General features: G+C 35.4%; 1 pseudogene; it reads left to right on the top strand.

Moving 5' to 3' along the window:
- Positions 1-9780: 9780 nt before the first annotated feature.
- Positions 9781-10705, top strand: LOC101395642 (olfactory receptor 4N5-like; annotated as a pseudogene).
- The last annotated feature ends 307 nt before the right edge of the window (positions 10706-11012 follow it).

Here is an 11012-nt window from a genome sequence, read left to right as displayed (position 1 = left end):
TCTTTACATCTTTTTGAGTTCCTTCCATTTTTTTATCCCCCCAAACTGCTGATTATCTTCTGCTTTCAATATTTGCAATTTATGATTAACTAAAATAATATTTTAAGCCAAAGATTATGTTACTCTATCAAGAACCTTCTGAATTGACTAAAATATTAGAAGCTCTTTGTCACCCATTCATATCTTATTTGCTAATCTGAATATAAACAAGATAGACTGCTATTACATCTTTATAATAGTTTATTTTTCAAAATAAAGTAGACATACTGATCCTTCAATTAGAAACTAAAATAGTGCATTTTTCCAAAAGTATAAACATGACGAAGATAAAGAAGAAAATAAAAAACATCCCAGACAAAGCGATTTTTCATTATCAGGATTGGAGAGGTGTAACCTATAGAGTGCCCCCTGGGTAACAATCTAGTTGGTCACACACGCATTGCTCCAGAAACTAATTACCCATTATTAATTAAATGAAAGTAGCAATGGAGCAAAATCTAAAAAATCCTTCAGGCAAGAAAATATAACCCAAATATTTCATATCTGGGAAAACTGCCACTCAAAAGACTACAGACAAATAATTTTTAGAATGCAATAACTCAGCAAGTATTCTTTCTAAGGAATCTCTTAGAAGAAATCAAGAATAAACTGTATCTGACTGTAGTAGGTTGCAAAATATGTCCACAATTCTTTGAAGCCATTCTCATCAAGGCAGAGTCCATCTGGTCTGATTTTTTGACTTAATTAGACCAATGGAATTTGACAGAAGAGTTTTATGCTTCATATTTCTCCCTTCTCTATGTGAATGCTTCCTTGCAACGTGATATTGCCATTCTTACATTCAGAACATGGATTCTCTTTCTCCATTCCCTTGAATTTTCACTGCCTTTAGAACTGCTTTGGTTAACAGAATGTGGTGGAAGTGGCATTCTGGATTTTCCTAGCTTAGGCATTACGTAGTTTTGAAACTACTTCTTCATACCCTTAGACATCTGAGAACACCACGTTGTAAAGAAGCACATAGCAGCCTTCATTAAAATGAAAGCCCACACAAAGAGAGAGGTCCTGAATGATGAAAGAGCATGTAGAATAAGAGGCCAGTCATATCCCAGCTGATGTGCAAGACATGTGAGGGAAACCATCTTAGATCATCTGTACCCAGTTGACCAACCCAGTCAACATCACATGGAGAAGACTTGGATGTCCCTGATGAAATGCTGCTCAAAAAGTTTTGTGTATTTCTTAGGAACCATTTTTGGATTTACTTTATGCTCCAAAAGACACGTTCATAATTCTTTTTGAGACAGATATTTTTCTACTTTAAGTGTACCCAGCTAATGTGGGACTAAACCTGTCAGATTCTTAGAAGTCCTATTTTCTAGCCAAGAGGTTCCTGTAGGCACTGCCTTAAGTCTTTCTGAGGTCTTAACACATGACATTGGAGCCACATGATTGATTTATTCTTTATTCAGAGGTCATTTCTTACATGGAGAATTTTTTCTCTGCCAGTTGGAGAAACTGTCCTGGGCCTCCTGTATCTTCTTTAAAATCTTTGGAAAACTAATCCTAAGAGTTTCTTTTTAGGATCTCTCTCTCTCTTCCTGTGTGAGGTGCAAAATATTGTGTATGATATGCTTCGAAGGTATGTTCAAAAGGAAGAAAAAAGAATGTACATAAAAAATTTACTTATATAGTCACATTTTTGAAAATCTACACAATTGACACTTTCCTCTCTGTAGAATGGGTTATGGATGGGAAACTGTGATGGTAAGTTTCCTCACTGAATATATTGTTTACTTTTTAAAAATTGTTTGGCTATGCAAATATATTTCCTATGCAAAAATTAAATATATGTTTAGAATGGCTTGTTTTTCTCCTATCACTTATCTCATCTTATCTGAGTCGTTTCCATGTTGTTAAATTGCAATACCATTCATAGTTACATCATCTAAATTCTTTAGAGTTATTCCTGATTCCTCTTTTCAGACATCATGTCTATCAGTATGTCCAAATGTCTCCACCGTCAAAATATATGTCAGGTTCTCTTTATTCCTTGTACTACCCATTCCTTCTCCCACCCTCTCCCAGGCTAAATCCCCAACATCTCTTGTGCAAGGGACTGCAAAATCTCCAAACCATTCTTCTTGCTTTTACACTTGCGTCCCTCAAAGACATTCTCCACACAGTAGCCAGAGTGATCTTCAGATTACAGAAGTCCTCATTATAATTACACATTTAGAATCATGACCAAACGCCATATCCTATGCAACATCTGCCTACCTCTGACATCGCCCTATACTCTTCTGCTATTTGCCCACCAGTCTCTCGCCACCACGTTCTCCTTTCTGTTCCTCAATGCACCAGCATTTTCCTCCCTCATGGTCTTTCTTCTTGCCCTTCCTCTTGCCTGGAATGCCCTACTCTCAGATCTCCCCATAGTTAGATTTGTCTAATTATTCATACCTCAGCTTAAACATCACCTTCTCAGAAAGGACTTTTCTAATACTCGATCTAAAATAACACCCTGTTTGTCCCCATTCATTCCCCCTCATATCGCTCTATTATAGTCTTTTATTCTCCAACATTTTATTGCCTATTTTCTTTGCTCTTTGACTGATTCCCTCCACTAGAATGTCAAATCTCTGAGACCAAGGACCTTGTGATTGTAATCAGTGTCTAATGGCTGACCCACCCATGCAAAAAGGCTTCCAAATGATAGACACTCAAAACTTTTTGTAAAATAAAGATATTCATTTCCAATTTTTCTGGTTGGGAAATACCTGAGGAAGTTTGTGACATTTTCTCAAGAAATAACCATCATGGGTGGGACCAGGAATATAATCTTGTCTTTGAATTCCATTCTTGTGGTATTTTCACCATTACTGGATGCGTTGTTAAGTAAAATAATTCAGGTCAATCTGAGAAACCCCTATTAAAACACGGGTTGTAATTAGTATTTTGGTGGTGAACATGATGTAATCTATGCAGAAATAGAAGTACAATGATGTACACCTGAAATTTTTACAATGTTATAAACCAATGTTACTGCAATAAACAAAAAATTTAAAATAATAAAAATAAAAAAAAATAAAAAAAAATAAAAAAATAAAAAAAACACACCACACACACACAGACTCACAACCTACACCTTTCTTTTTAATGCTATAAAATTGGCTAAGATAAAAAAGCTTTCTCAGCAGAGAGGAGAGGCCTATTGTAGACCAGTTAAGATCTCAATATTACTTTTAATTAATTTTAAAGCATTGTGGTAAATTCTGAGAACTGAGATCCCTGACAAATCTGTAATTATATAAAACAGGACAAAAACAAAACAAAATACTTTGCACTTCCAAGATCTCTCATCTCTCCTCTTCCTTCTCCTCTCTCTTCTTCTTCCTCTCCCCTCCTTTTTCTGTATCTTTATATATAGCTTTGTGGTACATGCATCTCTGTGGGCATGGTTTCTCTGTTCCTTCATCTTTTCTCCAATTTTTTCCATGTATGCCTTTCCATTTATTTTCCCTCTGTTCTTTTGTCTTTTCCAATTATCTTATATTACTAGCTTTCTGTGTTTCTGGTAATTTATCCTACAGATAAACTTTCATACAGTCAAAATGAATTATGTTTAAAGTTATTTATTTGTAGCATAGATTGTAATAGAAAAATAACCCTACAAACAACATTATCCCCATCTCTTTACCTATCTCTTCCACTTTTCAACATCTCCTATTACATTTCTGGCTGAACTGGACATAAATTTGAATGAAAATATATTTGACTGTATATTGTATTTCTTTTTGTAAAAGTAGAGTTTGTTATACTAATTTTAATGTGACAGATTTAGCCCATCTTTCTTTGTAAACTAAATTAAATGGATTTTTGATGATTAAATATTTTTTCTTCTATGTAACATTTTTAATTGAAAAACAGAAATGTCTTCATTTTGCTGTAGCATAACTCAAGAACTACATATTCAAAAAAGTTAGTAAGTATAAATACCAACATCACAACAGAGTAATTCTGCTTTTGAGAGGACACATCCGTAGAGGAACTAGTTTACAGAACACTATGAAATTGTCTTATTTAAGGAGAATTATTCCTGAAAAATCTTTTTCAAGCATAATGTATTCTCTGTCTAAGTAACTCTTCTGCTCCAAAAATATGCAGATGCTACCATATTTACCATGAACTTAATCTCACTACTTACCTTCTTATTAAACATCAATATCTTCTTATTACTTATATGAATTGTATAATAAGATCAAAAAAAAAAAAAACCAGGCTTACTACTTTCATTATGTCTAATAAACATATGTGCCATTCCATTATCACTGATACTGGTAAAATGTCAAATTCAAAATCCTAACATGACCCAGTGGCACCTTAGCTGGCACATATTTTGAATATTTAATCCTTAAAATGTTCTTGTCTTTTCCTTTTTCTAATTCTAGTTGACATTCTAATATTCCCATTGGAAGTATTCTGCAAGCTAAAGATGGCTATAAAACACCAAAGCACATTCTTTGTTGCATTACAAATTAGTAGAGCAGATTTCAGAACCTGTGATGTTCCACCATGGGAATGTATATTTAAGAAAAAATTTTGGGATGATCAGTTAATCTCCTTTTTATCAGAAGGCAGAGGATAGCCATTTGTTTGAGAGTAGCATTGGACCCCTGGCAAGGTGAAATTTTTGGTCATTCTTCATATTTAAGAGAAATTGAGAGGAAGAAGAAATAGAAGAAAATTCATACTATTAGTATTTTTTTAAGGAGCTAAATATTTAATTCCACTATTATAAAAAAGTGAAAATACTAACAGCTTTGAGAGATTCACCTTCTGGATTTAAATATGATATAATTCAAATGACTGATTTTTTTTTTACCCATACTAAATCAGAGATAAAGGGGAGGAGGAAATCAGGTTGCAAATCAGAAGGGGTAGACTGAGTCCCAGAGATAAACTTCACTAACTTCACAAGTTGGCAATCCTCTTGGTTGCCACACTCAGCTGGCATGAGTTTTTTCTCTTGCATGTGGTCCTAGCATACACCAATATAAGGCTCAGAGTTAGGGATCTTAAATCAAGAAAGACTTGGGGCCGGCCCTGTGGCTTGGTGGTTAAGTGCGTGCGCTGCAATGCTGGTGGCCCGGGTTCGGATCCCGGGTGCGCATCGAGGCACCACTTCTCCGTCCATCCTGAGGCCGAGTCCCACATGCAGCAACTAGAAGGATGTGCAGCTATGACATACAACTATCTACTGGGGCTTTGGGGGGAAAAAATAAAATAAATAAAATCTTTAAAAAAAAAAAAAAAAAAGAAAGACTTGATTTACAAACACTGGTTGACTGAGATAAGAAAACTTTACATGGACCCTTCCTTGAACCGCCACAAGTTCTTACCCTGAAATGGCTCAGATTTAAGCAGTTACCTCCCCTCTGGAATTAACTCCAGGGCAGTGACAAAAGATCCACTGACATAGTGTCCATTTATCATTTTTTACTATAATTTGTCTAATCACTAAATGTTATCTTAGTTCAGTTTAAGTAGATGTGAATAGGCTAGTAATTATCTCATTTCCTCTTCATGTCAACACTGTGGAGTAGAAAGAATGGATATATTACTTCTCCCTTATAGATTTTAAAAAATTCAAATTTTAAAAGACTAAATGACTTGCCTAAAGTTATACAGTTACCAAATTGCAGAAATAGTAACTTAAATAAGATAGAATAATTTCCAAGCCAGGATTCTTCCTATAACATACACGATACTGTCTAAAACCATAGAATATTAAAGGACAATAAAGATTTCCATCATCTAATTTAACTATCCCAGATAACTGATAACTAATTGTCTGGGTAAAGATTTCTGCAATTCAATGAGTTATATATAATCCTCAACATTAGTATCAATTAAATATTTTTTATGTTCTTCAGCCTGATCCACATTTTTCAAAACTTGTGAAAATAGGTAACAGTATATTTTAATAACTTGAAATATAGAATCAATACTGTAACAGAAACCACATTTTCAAACTTTCATTAAATTTTTTCATGTTGTTAGGGGTGGTATTAAGGAGATTTATTTTAAAGTGCAAAGATAAGTCACTTCATTTTTATTAGAATGAGTTAGAAACAGACAAAAAATATGAGAGAATGTGAAGTAACTAATGAATGGTTGAGATTGAGTAAATTGCAAAGAGAATAATATTCAGGAAGGAAGTCTTAGCACTGAGGAGCAAGTTAAGCATTTTCAATCTGTAGAGAAATCCATCGGAATGGAACACTTAGAGAGCACCTACATTGTTTACTCTACCTCAGAATGAAAAAAAATTTTATTATCTCAGAATTAATAGAATGACAGGTATAGAATATAATGAAGTAGAATACATGTAGACAACAAAATGAAAAAGATTTAAAACTGAAAAAATGTGGGCAAATGAAAGAAGAAAGAGAATGATAAGGAAGAGAGCAATGAGGAAGGAAAAGCAAGGGATATTGGGAGAGAAATGGCAAGAAAAATAACAGAATAAAATAAAAGAATAAAAGAAGCTAAAGCAAATGTAAAAAGAATAACTGATAAAATGAGTGAATGAAGATAGAATAGTAGGAAGAGAATGGGAAAAGATGAAAATTAGGAAAGAAGTGAGAGGAAGTGAATGAGGAAAGATGAAGGAATGAGATACTAGGATGGTGATCAGGTCCCCAAACACCTGGCTTCAGGAGCTGGTCTGACAGCATTTGGAATCTTAGCATGCTCAGTGTTGCCTGCAGATGTTGTTTGTCTACATTCTGAGAAAGAGGAGAGGGATATGGGCACCCTCTCTAACTGCATGTCTTCAATGCCTGATGTGTTTTTGCATCAGTTGAAGTATCAAGAAAGGTTAGAGATATTGAAAACATTCAGGTGTTAGCCTACACTGAGGAATATTTCTTTGCTTTATCTGACTAGAACTAAAAGCTTGTCCCTATCAGATCCATTGTTTTGGATTTGTTTTCAGGAATTCATTTTGTACAGAGTAATGTCCATTTGAGGCACATCTATCCTCAATCTCTCTGATGAGAAAAATTTGAGAATCACTGGAACAGAAGGTATGTAAATGATATGGGAGAAGGAAAGTGGATTAAAGATGTTAAGTGGTATGGAATTCCATCTATTAGTAACAGACAGGGCATAGAGATGGATGATAAAAAAAAGCAAGGGAAGAGTTCAAGATACTGTAAATTCTCAGAGTGCTCCCTGTGTCTTGGAATTGTCAACCCAAAGAAACATGAAACAACTTTAAGTGAGGACCTGGAACGAAAATGTAAGAATAGGTAGAGGGAGCAATTGATTTTCCTAAGAGTGGGTTTCCATAGGCAAATTGAGGAATGAATGTGGAGGCCAATAGGTGTCGAAGTGGGTAGAAGACAGAAGGAAGCTCCTAAGTTAATGTGAAGGGCACCAAAGATATTTTCTCCTGTATCAATTTGCTTAGACTCACTACATGTGTTTATACATATGTAAATATTTAGTTGTATGCACAAATATGTTCCCATGTGTTATAAATCCTTTTTCAATAATATTTGGCTGCTAGTTACAAATGTTACTAATCTCATAGAACCAATGTTCTGCTGTTTCCTAATAGGTGTGCCCTAGAACAACAGCATATTGCCTACATTTCCCATGAGTTCTCCTTATAGACTTTTTAAGGTTCATTTTTCTTTATTCTTTCCAAACTCTTTTCTCTCTTCCTAGATCTTCTTTCTAGGGATGCTGACAATAATACCTGTCAAGTTTCAATTGGGAATTTTTCCCTCTCTAGCCTTCCCCCAACATTTAAGACCAGTTAAAAAAAAGATTTATTGAGATACAATCAATATATAAAATTTACATTTAAAGTCTATGATTCAATGGTTTTAAGTATATTTACAGAGTTATGGTTTTAAGTATATTTACAGAGTTATGCAAACACCAACCTGATATAATTTTAGAACATTTTAATCACCCTAAAAAGAAACCACATACTCATTAGTAGTCACTCCCTATCCCACCTGAGCAATAGGCAACCACTATTCTACTTTCTGTCTCTGTAGATTCACATTGTCTGGACATTTTGCATAAATTGAATTATACAATATGTGGTCCTTCCTTTCACACAGCATAATGTTTTTGATGTTCATCTATGTTGTGGCATATATCAGTAGTTCATTCCTTTTTATTGCCAAATTGTAATCCATTGTACCCATAGCACTTTTGAAAAATAAGTATTGCATGTAATTAAAAATCAAGGGATGTATTTTTATACATTACATATAAAATGTATATGGAGATCTTTATAATCGTATAACTAGCAGTCTTTCATTTTTTAAATCATTTATTCCAACAGCCAAAGATGCCAAGTTGCCACAATACATGAATATTATTTATAAAATATATTTCTATAATTAAAGTAATATAAAAATTAGAAAACAATCATAAATATGAAACTTTCTAAACATAATTCATAATATTATGTAGAGAAGGTCCACTAGTATCATGCACCCCAGTGGATTATCTTGTGCACCCCTCAGGGGTGACCACACCCCACTATGGAGGTCACTATGTAGACTAAGCATTAATTCTGGATGTCTCCAGCATGAATAGACTTCTTATTTAGACCAGATTATAGCCTGAAAAGGGGCAATATTTACATAAGCAATATCATGATTAATTACTTAACTAGGTAAAGAAAATAACACCAATTGATTGGACTCTAATTAATAATTTTGTGGTTAGTCTAAACTGAGGAATACACACCTTTTTTCTCTGTCACTTGCTAATGAGAACAAAAAATATAACTCATTGCAAATTTAAGAATCTTAACTGCAGTTTTATTTTTCTCATGTGTCAAATGAATGTATTAGACTATATGTCCTATATGGCCAATTTCAGCTCTAGTGCTTTGATTTTATTAGTTGAGATAATCAAAATGTTTTATATATTCTGATAAGTTTTATATTATATGAAAAATATTTGTGAGAATGATATCATTTGGTTATTAGTCTGAGATCTGAGGAAAAAGTAAGTTATGGATGTATAGTGAGCAAAGAGGATTGGATTAGTATTAATTAGGATTTAAGAACAGGGTATGGAGCAGATGCAGGTTTGGGATCTAATTAGGGGTGTAATTAGGAAATATCTCTAAGTTAGATGAACTGTAGAGTTCTTGCTTGAGATTCTGGTGACTAGCGTGGAGTAAAGATGCACAAAGCAGAACAATGTGATGGGAATCAGTAAGGCACAAATTCAGAAAAAAAGGCCTATAGCTGCCAACCAGGGACTACGGATTCTACAGGAACTGAAAGAAAGAAGCATCTGCAAAAACACTTCGCTCTGTGGGGAGAAAGAGAAGAGACCAAAACGCAGCAACTAATCTAAACACTAGAGACAGTACATCACCACTAACAACAACAAAAACAAAATTACAACAACAGAAAAAACCCTGACAGCCTTGATAATAGCTAAGTTTTGTTTTACTCAGGAAATTTCTAATATACCTCAAGCCAAGTAACCCAGAGTCCTAGGTGCAAAATTATATAGAAGCACATGGTTGAATGGGAAGGAGACTGTGGCTATGAGAACAGTGTCTTGGGAGGAATCAGGAAAATGAAGGAAAGTTTTAGTAGATGAGTTGTTTTCAGCTAGGAAAGTGTTGGATGTAGCAAATATTGTTTTCATCTGGAGAAGAGCTATGGAGTAGATGAAAAGGTGGTTGTAACACAATATTTTGCTCCTTGTTATTCTGTAGACTGAGGAGTGATGGAGAGAGAGAACAGCACAGTGGTGGCAGAATTTATCCTCCTTGGTCTGACCCAGTCTCAAAATGCTCAACTCCTGGTTTTGTGTTAGTCTTGATTTTCTACCTCATCATCCTCCCTGGAAATTTCCTCATCATTCTCACCATCAGATCAGACCCTGGTCTCACAGCCCCCCTCTACTTCTTTCTGGGCAATGTGGCCTTCCTGGATGCATCCTACTCCTTCATTGTGGCTCCCAGGATGCTGGTGGACTTCTTCTCTGAGAAGAAGCTGATCTCCTACAGAGGCTGCATCACTCAGCTCTTTGTCTTGCATTTCCTGAGAGCAGGAGAGATGTTCCTTCTTGTTGTGATGGCCTTTGACCTCTACACAGCCATCTGTCAGCCTTTACACTATTCAACTCTCATGAACTCTAGAGTCTGCTACGCCTTGCTGTTGGCTCTGTGGCGTGGGGGCTTTACTCATTCCATTGTACAAGTGGCCCTTGTTCTCCGCTTGCCTTTCTGTGGTCCAAACCAACTAGATAACTTCTTCTGTGATGTGCCTCAGGACGTCAAGCTGGCCTGCACAGATACCTTTGTGGTGGAGCTCCTGATGGTCTCCAACAGTGGCCTGCTCACCCTCCTATGTTTCCCGGGGCTTTTGTCCTCCTATGTGGTCATCCTCTACCGTGTAAAGGGGCATTCCTATGAAGGGAAGAAAAGGCGCTCTCCACATGCACCACACACATTATCATTGTGTTTCTCATGTTTGGACCTGCCATCTTCATCTACACTCACCCCTTCAGAGCCTTCCCAGCTGACAAAGTGGTTTCTCTCTTTCACACAGTGATCTTTCCTTTGATGAACCCTGTAATTTATACCCTTTGCAACCAGGAAATGAAAGCTTCCATGAGGAGGTTAATGAGTCAGCACGTGGTTTGCTGAATGAAATAGGAGAATGAGAAAAGCAAGATAGGAGAAAGTCTAGTTGGAATTAGTTAAATCACCTATTCGTGAATGCACTGAATCTGTGTCATTTAGCACATACTGAGTTTATTAAGCACTTTCAGTTGTCAGGTACTATTCTAGGCATATGGATGAGAAAGGTAATATTCCAGGTCTCCTGGGGTTACATTCAGGTGCATAAAGACAGGTTAAGCTATAAAATTGAAAAAAAAAACAAAAAACAAACCATAACATCTGAAAGAGATAGTGCTCTGAAGCAACTAAAAAATAATGCTATGATGGAGTT

Source organism: Ceratotherium simum, chromosome 3 (genome assembly GCF_057802395.1).
Source record: "Ceratotherium simum simum isolate JZ-2026a chromosome 3, ASM5780239v1, whole genome shotgun sequence".
Classification (NCBI taxonomy): Eukaryota; Metazoa; Chordata; class Mammalia; order Perissodactyla; family Rhinocerotidae; genus Ceratotherium; species Ceratotherium simum.
The sequence above is the reverse complement of the archived record's forward strand: the minus strand, read 5'-3'. Positions and strand labels throughout refer to the sequence as shown.